Genomic DNA, 13,238 nt, shown 5'->3' on the forward strand with positions numbered 1-13,238 from the left:
AAATTCCAATATCCAATATCCAAAGCGACGGGCAGAATTAATAAGACTCCTTCCGGCTGAGGTCGACAGCCCACGATTAAAAACAGTCCCGCACAGATCTCGCGTTTAGACGTCTATTCCGTCAAGTAAGTTAACATAATTAGAAGGTCAAGTCAGATTAATCCGAGATAAGTCGGCTTCGAGAAGGCTTTTTGCGAGGGGAGACCCTTAGGGTGGAAGCAACTTAGACGGCAAATCAAAACTGATCAGCTCTGATCAGTTCATTCTCCCCTGTCATATTAAATCATTGTTGTATATGGCCGAGATGTTTTTATCTCTTCTCTTTCTGGTCCATTAATTTTTATGTCTTGCAATTTTTCCGACACTGTTGATATAATAAATCAATTTAACGAGAGTCTAATTTTCGGTTGTTTTTATCTGTCTGAGATTGTTTGTAATTCATGCCACGTAACTAGATCGCCCTTCGTCCTTCAATGACTCGGCAAACCTTCGAGGTGTCTATTGTTCTATTTGTTTGACAAAGTAGGAATTAAGCAAAAGTCGATTTCTAGTCGAGACAAAAGGTATTTCCACAGTTGGTTTATCCTCATTTTCGATTAATTTTTTTAGAAATATTTATATTTATTGTATTTATTTGTATCTGTACAAAATAAATATACATTGAACAAATAGTATAGTAATCATATACAAATTTGACAGATCTGTCAGATTGCGAAACGGGGAGAGAAACCAGCCAGCGCCTTAGACGCTCTGTTATTTAGTTAGTAGAGCTAATACTTAATTTAGGCCACGATGCCGTCGTTTTAGTCGGATGGAGGATTATAAGCATGGAATCTTTGAGGAAAGAGTTTGGTCTAGTTTGTTAGGGTGGAGGGATAGTTTAGAGTGGAAGTGTGTTCGGATCTAAATGGTTCATTTGATTGGTGACATAGAAGCTCGCGTTGACGTTACGCAGAGAACATTGGGTACGTTAGATGTTGGAAGATTTGGCTGAGCCTCACAGTTGAACTTCCAAATCGGCCTGATGAGTGTTTTGTAATCGGTAGTTTAAAAAACGTCGATCAGGCAATGGATTAAGAATAATTCCTCGGTTCAATGGTAACGTATTCTAGTTCTGTCTGTAATTTGCTTAGCGTTCTAAAGTTAGGACGTGTTAGACTAAAATGGTAAGACCGCTGATTGGATACTTCAGACTTTGGAGGCATGTGTGACTCGGAATAGCAGAAACAAGCCTGCGCAGATATTGCCAGAAAAAAAAGAAAAACAAAACAGCGGAACAATTTCTGAGAGAGGAAAAGCCAAGGTCTGAAGGATACATACGAGAGAGGATCTAGTAAAAAGCCTTACTTTTAACAAAGAGATGTATATGATGGAGATTGCAGAATACGCGTATATTGGTCTGGTCTCGTAAAGAGACCGATTCATTTTAACTTTAAACCTTAAGGTGCAGTAGGATATCTGATAGAAGATTTTAGACTGTAGTAACTGCACCTTTTTGCACCTAAACCTGAATAATCCATAAGTTCAGACAGGTTGATGTCCTGTCGAAGAAGGGTGACAGATGTGGCAAAACAACTGAATGGATCTCGGGTGACAAAGAAAAACGAATTAATGAGAAAAGAGGAGATAGTTTAAATCATGTACAACCTTATCCTAAACTTTATGTTACCTTGCCGAACGTTATTTCTCGGTAACGTATGGTCCTTCCTATTCACCCACCCATCCTGTCCGTGGAAGAGTCCCCCATGGTAGTGTTCTTGGTCCACTCCTTTAAATAATATATACTGCTGACATACCTAATCAGCCAAATACTTCCTTATTCACATTTGCGGATAACACTTCAATCCTGTCCTTGCCGATCATTCCCGACAGTCTCACCTTACCGGCCTTGGCTAAAAAAGTGGAGGAAGAAAATAAACGCCAGTACATTAATTTTACATTACAGCGAGCAATCCTTCCTCCTGTATACCTCACCCGTGTTTCTCGAATTATGACAAACTGTGTTCGCTACTTAGGACTAAACATCGACAAACTCCTCACGTGGAATCCGCATCTGGGCTTAAACGACAAGTATATAATAGACGATACAAACTTCCCACTCGACTTTTAGACAGACGATCCAAACTATCTCTTACATAAAAGACTAATCTTCAACATATTACTGTAACCGACTTGGACTTACTGTATGGAAATATGGGGCTTAGCCAAAGTATCCAACTCCTATCGAACCAATCCTTCCAGTCCAAAACCCTCCGCTGTACTACAAATGTTCCTTTCTGTGTGTCCAATCGTACTCTTCACCATGATCTCAACATACATTATGTTTCCAACGCCATCAAATCAAGATAGAACAATTTCCACTCCTCACTCACTGGTCATCCAAATCCCTTAGTAACCCGACTTTCCTCTACTACATTTCCCGATACTCTATACCGCCGAATGAAACGCCGATGGTCTCCTGTCCTTAACTCGTGTGTAACGAGTGACAAGTGTTTACCTTAGGTTTATTTACATCGAAGTATCTCTACTGGGTGACTTTTTCACTCAGGATAATACAAGTCAATTATTCTTTACCAACATTATAATTGCTTGTTGTAGTTAATTCTACAGTTGTAAATTTCAAATAAAACTAAAAAATTAGATATAGTCAGCGTGATCATTAATAAGGTTGATGGTGAAATTTTCCGACGCTGGAATTTGTCAGCTACCTCGTTGAGAATCAATGCTGACAGAACCTCTTAGCTTGGGTTGAAATCGAGAAAGGTCAAATTTCTTTCGACCCCATTTCATCTCCTAATTTCACTGGTAATTTATCATTTGGAAATTGGCCGAAGTTGAAATAATTCGAAGAGCCCGGGGGCGAGTGTGTTTGAATGGGATTTGATGGGCTATCGCATCGCAGGTCACGAGTCTCTTTTGACATCCGGTTCCGTCTTGAAATTGACAAGCCCGTGTCTCCAATTAACCATCCGTCACGAAGCGATCGAACGATTCCACTCAGAACGGATTTTGTCTGAAAGGGAAAACTTTTTATGCCTTGAGACGGCGGAAAAACATCAGCGGCGAATTTTGCCGTCATAGGCCCGCGGAGTCGGATGGAGACACTTGTTGATTTTCCATCTCGGTTCCGATGGTAGTCCCGGATCAACCCCGGAGGGAGCGGAGACTCTAAAGAGGGATAAATTAGGTCGGGCCTTTTAGCCGGATTTCCTGTTCCGAACTCAGTTAATGGAAAATTAGAAAACCACGTGTCCTACGGAAAGTTCTACTTAGCGTGAATTCGACTTGATTAAGGTAGAGTTAATCGAGTTAAATAACGATTTAACAACATTTAAGAGTAAATAATTTCTTGTCGTGTGAATTTCTTGTTGAAATATTATGAACGAAGCACTGAGTCGTTCCGATCATTTGATGTGTCAAGCGCGTTAGATAATCGCCTTCTGAGGTTGTCTTATTTATTCACTGGTTGGTCTGTGCGCTTTTTTTATGTGTATGTATAGTAATTTGTAGAAACTTCCCGAATTCATTATTGATAAGTTGAAATGCTGCTACACTTCTGACGGCAGAATCTGCGCTACTAGGCAGACTTATGTTATTATTGTATATTACATATTCAATCATGAGTTGGCGAAGTTTTTACAAACTTGAAAACCACACGGGAAAGCACACAGACCAACCACCACGCAAGCCTACCTCTGAGGCAAGGAGTATATTGATGCGCAATGATGCGAACGAAAGTCTTGACGTTACGCGCTACTCGGACGGATCCATTTCTTGAGCAGTGTAACTGAGCCATTGATAATAACAGCCATGAAAAAACTGTTCATGATCAACATGATCTTTCACATCGATCTTCGCCTATCAATGGCAAAAACTGAATCTTCATCCGAAAAATTCATATCATTGAATGTAGGTGATGTGATTGAGTTCATACATTTTCAACCAGTCAAAAAATTTGCGTAATATACGCAATTGGTTTACTAGAAACGTGCCCCTGGTTTATTGCTGAAAGACAACGCTTGCTCTCAGGTTTCAATTTGTGAACAAAAGATCTTGTTTATGAAATTTTAACACAGTGAAACTCAATAAACTTTCAAAAATAAAAATGTATTCGATCTTCACTTCTCTTAACTATATACAATTGTCAAACGGCTCTAAGCTGATTTATTGACACGCTGGATCGTTTGCCAGCGCACCAAAGTGCATTAGTTCATTAAAATCGCTCCTCTCTGAATTTGAAATTCTCCAGGACTCTTCCGCCACATACTTCTGTATAATAACGTCCGTTCCTAAACCTACTGCCAAGGATATTGTGACATTGACTGATGGAAGACCAAATGGCGGAATCTAACAGCAAGAAGTTTGCTAATGGCTGGGCAGCTACATTCGGAGTTCGATGTAAATTGACTACGGACCTGGTAGGGAATTCGGTTGTTTCAAGCGTTAAAGCAGTTAGTTACTAGGAAACGCGACATATTACTTATCACACGCTCTCGCACAGACTAGTAGAAAGACACCGTGGAATAACAAAAGCGGCAATATGTCTCTTGGTGTCTTCAGCATCGTCGGTTGATACCCTACCTTGAGTTATTTTGGGCATGATAGCACATACAAAAATTTGAATGCCACCTCCGCTAAAACGGTTTATGAATTATGGCAGCACATTGCTTTACCGGTTGAATTCTTTCAAGGCTCCCCCAATATAGGTTCGATCAATTAGCTCATAGCTACAAGACGCTATGGGAAAACTACGCCCCACTCTAAAAAAAACCTTTCGTTCACACAAATTTACTAGAAACAATAGCAGCCCCTACAACACCTGAACCATATAAAATCAATAAAAGGTTTTCTAAATATTTTGATATCGTTAAAGCAAGTACAACTGACCTAAACCCGCTTTGTTGTATGAAACAGAAGAAGAGTTAGTTGGCAACAGCATCATTCTTAACCGGGTAACTTATTGACTGAGTAATATATTAATAATATAATAATATATATATAATATTAACTGGGTCACTTATTGGGTCCGTCTTCACTCAACGGTTTGAATTACTCAAGCCTGCACGTGTAGACGGATCCAATGTGACCCAGTGTCGGATCAGCACGAGTTCACCGACTCGCAGACCAACACTCAGCATCAATTGTCATTGACAATAATTGTCATCAGATAATTCTTATACCCATATTCTAAGTGATAATATTAGTCAGTTACATGAATATCTATAAGGGAAGGAGTGAGAAACCAAATGCACCCGATAGAGATAAACATATACAGGGTGAATTGCTACTCGTGCTACAAACTTCTCCAGTAGATTCTTCACCATTTTGATTCTCTCTAAAAATTAACGGGGATTTCAACGGTGCTTATAGATTTTAAGAGAAATGTTTAGATTAAAAGATATCACGATTTTCCGACGCCAGGACGTGATATCTTTCAAAATCGATAAAAAGCGAAATTACTCTGAAATGGTTGAGAATCGGACCATGGACAATATGAACTTTTTTGTTCATTTTAGGGTGAAGAATCTACTGGAGAAGTTTGTAGCACGAGTAGCAATTCACCCTGTATAGATAGATAGCGAGAGAGAGAGATTGGGAAATAATGAGAGAGATTGAGAGTGAGAGAGAAAGAAAGAGAGAAAGGAGAGAATGGGTGAGAAAAAGAGTGTGATAGTTGGAGAGAGTGAAAGAGAGATTGAGATTGGGAGTGAATTAGATTGAGAGTGTTAGATGGAAGAGCGATTAGGAGTGAGAGAGATTGGGAGTAAATGAGAGAGTGAGAAAGAAAGAGAGAGAGGGATTGATAGGGGTGAGTGAGACAGAGAGAAAAAGATAGAGAGAAGGGTGGAAATGAGAACGTTAGAAATAGTGAGAGTATGAATGAAAAATAGAGACAGCAAGTCAGAGAGTCAGACGGAGAAACACTGAACTCTGCAAGTACATGTAATAAAAATGATAATGATGAGAGGAAAATAACTGTAACTCTATGGGCCATTAATACACGTTTTTCGATTTAAGTCAGTTCAGTTAGAGATAATTTTCCTTCATTTGGTACGTTCAGGTTTTATCACTTTTCTTTCAATTCACGATTTTTAGAAGGGTCGTTTTTTCCAGTGGTAATTTCCCGAGGCCTGGTGTCTTATCGAATATCGAGGTAAGCGTCGAAAGTCATGATAAACGCCTGGGAGGACAGGTTTTGATATCAACCGGTGAGGGAAAGACAACACATTCTCGATGGTACTTAATACCAGAGTACTTCAGTATCAGAAACACTCCTCCCTCCTGTTCTGCGTTCCGGTCACGTACTATTTTAGATTAATATGTACGTTACTGTTCCTTCTCTTTCGATAAATCCTGCTAAATTGGAACTGATAATGTTCAGCAGGAGAAGATCAATAGGCAATTTTAAAAACCCAAAATGTCAGGGTATTGAATTAAAATTAAAGGATTCAATCAAATTCCTAGGGATAACGCTAGATAGGAAACTTGATTGGAAAGGTCACATCAAAAATATACATAGGAAAGGCACTATATCCATGGTGCAGTGTAGGAGAATCGTTGGTAGAACATGGGGTATTAAACCATGGGTGGCCAAATGGATATACACCGCGATCATACTACNGGCTGATAGGTATCCTAACGGGCCATTGCCCCTTGAGAAGACACCTCTTCATAATGGGTACTCTACCAGACCCCTTCTGCCGCTTCTGCGAAACAAAAGAAGAAACGGCCCGACACTACCTCGCAGAATGCGATAGGTATGCTAGGGAAAGATTTAATACTTTCGAAGGAGAGGACATAACCAAAACACTCCCCAGGATAAAATGGTCCACAATCCTGGGGTTTGTGAATAGGTCCAAAAGGTTTATGCAGGACTCGTGAGCCGACCAGGTCCCGGACCTTTTAGGGATTTTAGGGAACGGGCCTACTCAGGCGTTTATATATATATATATCCTTCGAAATTGTTCACTTCGGCCTCTTAATTTTGCTAGACGAACGTTGTATTTTTTAAGGAAGACTAGTTCTAAAATGTTGATTTTCTTATAAATTACCATTTACAAGGTATATGCAGTCAAATTTTGGATCAAATTTGTATTATTAAAGCACAAATAAATACAATTTTAAACAAACAAGTGCCTTTGTCCCTGCTGATAATGCGTTCGAAACCAACTTGAAAAACACAATTGTAAAAATATTTTTTTTCCAGAAAGAAGTAAGGTGAAATGAAGATTATATTCATGAGATAATAAGATGTCCTATATAGGGTTCAACGATACCCTTCTAAACTCTTTTTACGGGTCGAAAGATCAAAGGAAAAGTCCTTCCTTTTAATTTTCGTTCTAGGTTGAATTATCCGAAGGGGTGCGTGTTTCGACCCGCCTTCATGTTACATGATATAAAGGGATCCATTGATCTCCCGAGAAACAACAAACCCTTCCTTATTGAACTGACGGACCCTAATAAAATCCTTGTTTGCCCAGGAGAACTCATGTTCCTGAATATTCCCGTTAGCATCTGAAGGGTTTTATCCCGCGAATCCGGTACTAAAATGTGCAGTACATTGCGCCTTCTTTAACGATACAATATCTTTCAAATAATTTATCCTACTTGTAAAAAAAGGTGATCCAGAAGCAATGAACACTGAATATTTTAAAGTTCGTTTTCCTTTTTCTGTTCTCCTGGATCGACTAAGTTTCTTTCGACTTTTAAATTTTTTAAAATTAAAATCTTAAACAAGAGTCAATTAATTAATTTAATTTATTTATCTTATAAACCTTACTGACTTTTTCATTAGACAGCACACGTTTCACTCGGAATTAAATAATCAATTAGTAGTCAAAATTAGTTACCTGACTAAAATTTGCCTCGCATATTGTTTTGTCTGTCTGTCTGTCTGCCTCTCTGCCTCTCTCTCTCCTGTCTCTCTCTCTCTCTCTCTCTCTCTCTCTCTCTCTCTCTCTCACNCTCTCTCTCACTCTCACTCTCACTCTCTCTCTACCTATCAATCTATCTATCTATCCACCTATGTCATTGTATCTTTCCAGTGTAGTTGGTTGCGCGTGGATATCTTTCTCCGTCTTTTTCTTCCCATCAATTCTATTTCACTCTTTTTCTATCTTTATCTGTCTAACTCATTTCCGCTTTCTCTCTCATTCTCTCTCTCTCTCTCTCTCTCTCTCTCTCTCTCTCTCTCTCTCTCTCTCTAATTCTTTCTTTATCTATCTACCTTTCTTTTTTCCAAGTCTAGGTATCACTTACTGTTTGTCTTATATCTATCATTCATGTACTTTATTATCATCTATCTCCCTTTCACAACCTGTATCTTCCTGACTCTCTCCTTCTCTCTATCCCTCTTTGCCTCTACCTAAATTTCCATTTCTTTAGCCCTTTATTTCTATCTGTCTCTCGCTCGCTCTCTTTTTATCTTTATATTTATCAAGTGTGTATATTACTATAATCTATCTCACTTTCTATCTTTCGGTCTTCCTTTATATCGTTCTATTTCTCTCTTTCTTTCTTTCTCTCGTTCTCTCGCTCTCTCTCTCTCTCTCTCTCTCTCTGTCTCTGTCTCTATCCCTCTCCTTCTCCGTCTCCCAGCGCCCCCGCGAGTGTCTGACCGTCTGTATTATTAACCATCTATCTCTCTTCCCATGAAAATATCTTCTCTTTCACTCCATATACAATTTTATCATTTTTCTCAAGATCTGAATGGTACATTAGCTTGCATTTTACATTAAATGATATTATTTGAAATGTAATAAGTTAACTTGAGATAGATAGGTTTATAGATAAATTAATACGTTGATAGGTAGATTGGTAGGTTGGAAAAGATTCTGTAGAGTATAAACTGGGATGATAATGCTTATCTTTTGACAAGTGACGTTTTACACGAAGTATATGTTAAAATTATGTTACCCCAATTTAAGTCGAATTATTGGAATTCTGCATTTTTATTAGGAAAATTAGATTTTTCGAACCGTTTTAGATTTGTTCTAGATTTGTTTTAGATTGTTCAGTTATCTGGCATCTACTTATAGAAACAAGATAATAATTAACTTATTGGAAAATATTATCATTTATCACAATAAGTTCATTTTTCTAAACCTTTCTTTTCAATGCAAAATCTTTACCTTGAAATATAATCTGGTAGGTAAAACCACTTTTGATAACGACGTATTTTGAGAGTAAGGCGAACAAAATAATATATATATATTGCTTTCGGGTTATAGCTTTATTAAGGCAGACTATATTTGGGTTAATTGCTGGAGGCAAACCACTTAAAACGTCCCTTCAAGCTAAGATTAAGTCATAAATAGCTAAAGCCAAATTTGTAAAAATTACAGAAAGAAAGGGAATATGCATGTTATTTAAATTTTCGACGTCCTTGTTGATTAGAAGTCTTAACCGCCATGAACTGGACAAAAGTAAAAAAAAAAAAAAATCTATTGTCACCTTAGTTCGACAAAACATCACGAAGACAAATAAATTATTACAAGCTTTTAGGATGGGAAAAGAAGTGAAGCCGCTGAAATGTTGGGTCGATGGCATGGAGTTAGAACATAACAAAAATTGGATTCCAGATTCCAAGAAAGGTAAAAGGCCAGCACCCAATAATGGAATCAACGTTTTATTTTTGTTTTCTTTGAAGATGATTTGTTATTTCTAAATATCTAACTTTTTATTTATTAATAAAGTTTTTACGTAATGGTTTGCGGATTGTTGGTTAATTTGTTTATTGTTAAACTCTTGAAAGCATTAAACTTTGGATAGAACTCGATTGACACATTTTCGTCCATGCAATCTTGTCAGCGGTATAAATGCTCGAAAGACTTTTAATTTTCCTTCTCTACTGTAATGGTCGGAGTATTTTGTCCATTTATCTTCTTTCAGTTTCCAGCAACGATCTAATTCGTGAAAGGTAGACATATAATTCCACCGGAATGATTTTCGAGACCACTGCTTCCATGTAATGGAATTAACACTGGAAAACCGACAAAACTCACCATCACCTTAGATGGAAAGTTATAAAATCGCTACCTTGTTAGAAATTAGCACAAGTACAAACTATTCTCGCCGAGTTGATTGAATTGAGCCTAACTTCGGAATTATGCCCTTCATACTAATGACAATTGCAAGTAAGTAAAATTCCTATCCCATGTTAAACCTTTGATTTTTAATTCATACTTCTTTTTTAAGACGCAAAATATGTCACATATTCATAAAAGTGCTAACTCCTTTGGCGACTTCAAAAGTAAAGCAGAAGTTGGTAATTAAATAAATTAGGTGTGGGGAAAATGGCATCGGAATAATCACAATACTAGTATTTGTGTACTAGATAATTTTCTTTCTCGATATTTCTGGTGAAGTATTGAACCAAAACAAAACAAAACAAAGAAACTGCATTGATGCGTACATGGATTCCATAATAATATGCAGAAGTCAGAGACTGAGGGTTGCATCTATGACAGTGTTTTTGCTTCAAAAGTGAAGGAGAATAGTTTTGGGTGTCACAACAAAAATTAGGTGATTGGTCAAAGAAATAGAGAAAGAGAGGGGCAATGTCCCTGTATATTCATGACTTTATTTGTACGCTAAAAACATTCCTATGGGTCTGCGGGGTGATGAACCTGTAGTTTGATCATTTTGGTCGACTTAGTCTCATTATGTTAGTCTATCGGCTTTTCGACATTTTCACTTGTGACTTCTGACACGAGAATGTGCATACGAAACAAACCCATCACCAAAAAGGTAGTATACAAAGATCAAAATGATCAAAACTACCAAAATAAGGTAATATTTGTTTATTCCTAGCACAAAGAATGTACAACAAAACTAGACCAGCATCAAGATGACTTAGGTAATTTTCATTTCCAGGAGGCTTGAGTGAAAGTGAAAGAGGTGCGCTTATCTTTGTGTATATATGATTTTTTTACTGTGCACCAACGTCTTAGCCCATTGTCGACACATTAATTTCTTAATAAAATCTTTTAAACAACTGGAATTAAACCCAGAGGACTGGTAGATCCAAGGAACGTTAATTTCCTATTCGTTTACTTCACTTGTAGTCGCCACGTGTGGTGGGTAAAGGAAAAATCAGAAGTCAGGTGTAGAAAAGGTTGGGTTATAATCTGGCATCACTGCAAGTAACCATTGAAGGTGGCGAAATGCATAAACACGTCGAAAGACCAACACAGCGAGAATAGTTTAAGATGTCGCTCACATAACAGGTGAACAACACAGGGAAATCTCAAAATGTATGTATTTTACTTTATTTGCCATTATTCCATACTCTGAGTATTTTGCTAATAAAGTGCTGTGATTCTGCAAACAAGGTTTTTTCATTATGAAAAAATTAAAGTACAGTAAATGTACGTTTTTATATTATTTTAACTACCATCTGTACAAATTATATACACTATGTAATGAGATTCGATTTCATAGTTTACATATAACTTGAGGGGGCCAGCACTATTGTTGACAGTTACGAACTATTTGTAAAGAGGTCCCGGCGCCATATTCATTTCAGTCTCCTTACTGGGTTGTAGGGGTGGCTGTTAGACATGGATCGAGCTAATGGGTTAGAGAAGTAGATAATGTTTTATGGAATGTGCAAAATTTGTTGGGGATTAGATTTTTAACGAATAACTGTGTGGAGGTCTTTGTGTAGTGTAGTGTTGGAAATGTAGTAGAGAGAGTTGACAATGGTTCTGAGGAATGGAAGGATTGTATTCTTTCGATGTTGAATAACTTGGCGGGGCCCCATAGTTCCAATCCGTATGTCCGAATCGGTTTCAGTAGTGTCTAACAAAGTATTAGTTTTTTGTTGATAAGTATGATGTTCTTGACAATAATTTGTATAGTAGTGCGAAGAGTCTATTTAATTTCTTCTCTTTTAATTCGTGGATCTTGGTTCTAGGTTAGACGTTAGACGAGATAGAAACCAAGGTTGTGTACAGTCAATTTTTGGGTACGACTATTATTGAGGAATATTGTATGATGGGTTTGTTTCAGAGGGTAACAGTAATATGTGCACATTTACTTCTATTTATCTTAAGGAGCCAGCATTGCTGCATGCTGTTATTCGCAACACGTATGCCTGGAGCTCCTCGGAAGTAATTGTGGTATCAGAATTAGAGGGCAGCACTGCTTTGTTGTCCACAAAGGCTAGGGGAGTGGAGGGTGTAGTCGGGATATCTGAGCTAAAGAATAAAAATGAGATTCATGATTGGTTCGAGCATACTGCCCTGTGGCACTCCGGTTCCCAGAGGATATATATTCGGAGTATTCCGTCCCTTGGCTAACTCGTAAGCATTGTTCTGTTAGGTAAGAGCGGAGGATTAGGTACAAGATATTTGGAAGGACACGTTTTTAAGTACTGTTTACGCTCAAAGGATAAGGATATTTGTTAACATCTCTATTAATCTGTATTTTATAATTTTTTAAATCTTTGAACGCAATTAAATAAGATTTACGAGGTTGGGACAAAATGTTAAGTGTAAATGTTTCAAGCTTTATTGTATAAGACGCCGCCGGGAGAAATAAAGAGCCTGACCGAGAATTGTTATCATCATAAAGAACGGAGAATAACGAGGGTCGTGGAAAATGAAAGATTTTATTGCAAAAGGATAATTGCCCCAGAGTTTCTCTTTCAACTCCGGAGAGAAATGAAAAGCTTCGCTCCCGGATACAGGAACAGAATGTTAGCATTTTATCGATCCTGGTGGGAAAATCTTGAACGATAGCATAATTTTATAACGATCCTACTACAAGACAAAATTGTCGCTTGAACATTTTCAACCATTTTGGTACGTTTATCCTCGTTGTTAGTCTGTCAGATGCATTTAGACGTTTCTTCACCTTATGTCTTGTTTCATCCAGCTTATAACTCACCTCTCTCCCTCAGGGGTGGGTTTAGTTGGCCTGTGCTCTTTATCGTCTAAACCTTTTTTTAGAAATACAAACTTACCACTAAACATCTCGTAATGCCGAAAAACTTTGTAACTACGTAAACTAGAATGTTGTGAAACGACTCAGTTACAACAGATGTATAGTGGTTAGGCTGTACGCTTTCTCGTGAATATACCATATTTTCAGGAACTCCACAAAATCATCACTTCACAGACCTAAAAACCTCACAATTCAATTTTTTCATTCCTCAATATTTCTCCTATTTCATTCCTCTCCATCCCTTTATGCTCTTCATACCTGCCTATCAATCTCTAAATAAAACCTTGTAT

Source organism: Cimex lectularius, unplaced genomic scaffold, assembly GCF_000648675.2.
Source record: "Cimex lectularius strain Harlan isolate CLEC.00 unplaced genomic scaffold, Clec_2.1 scaffold61, whole genome shotgun sequence".
Lineage (NCBI taxonomy): Eukaryota > Metazoa > Arthropoda > Insecta > Hemiptera > Cimicidae > Cimex > Cimex lectularius.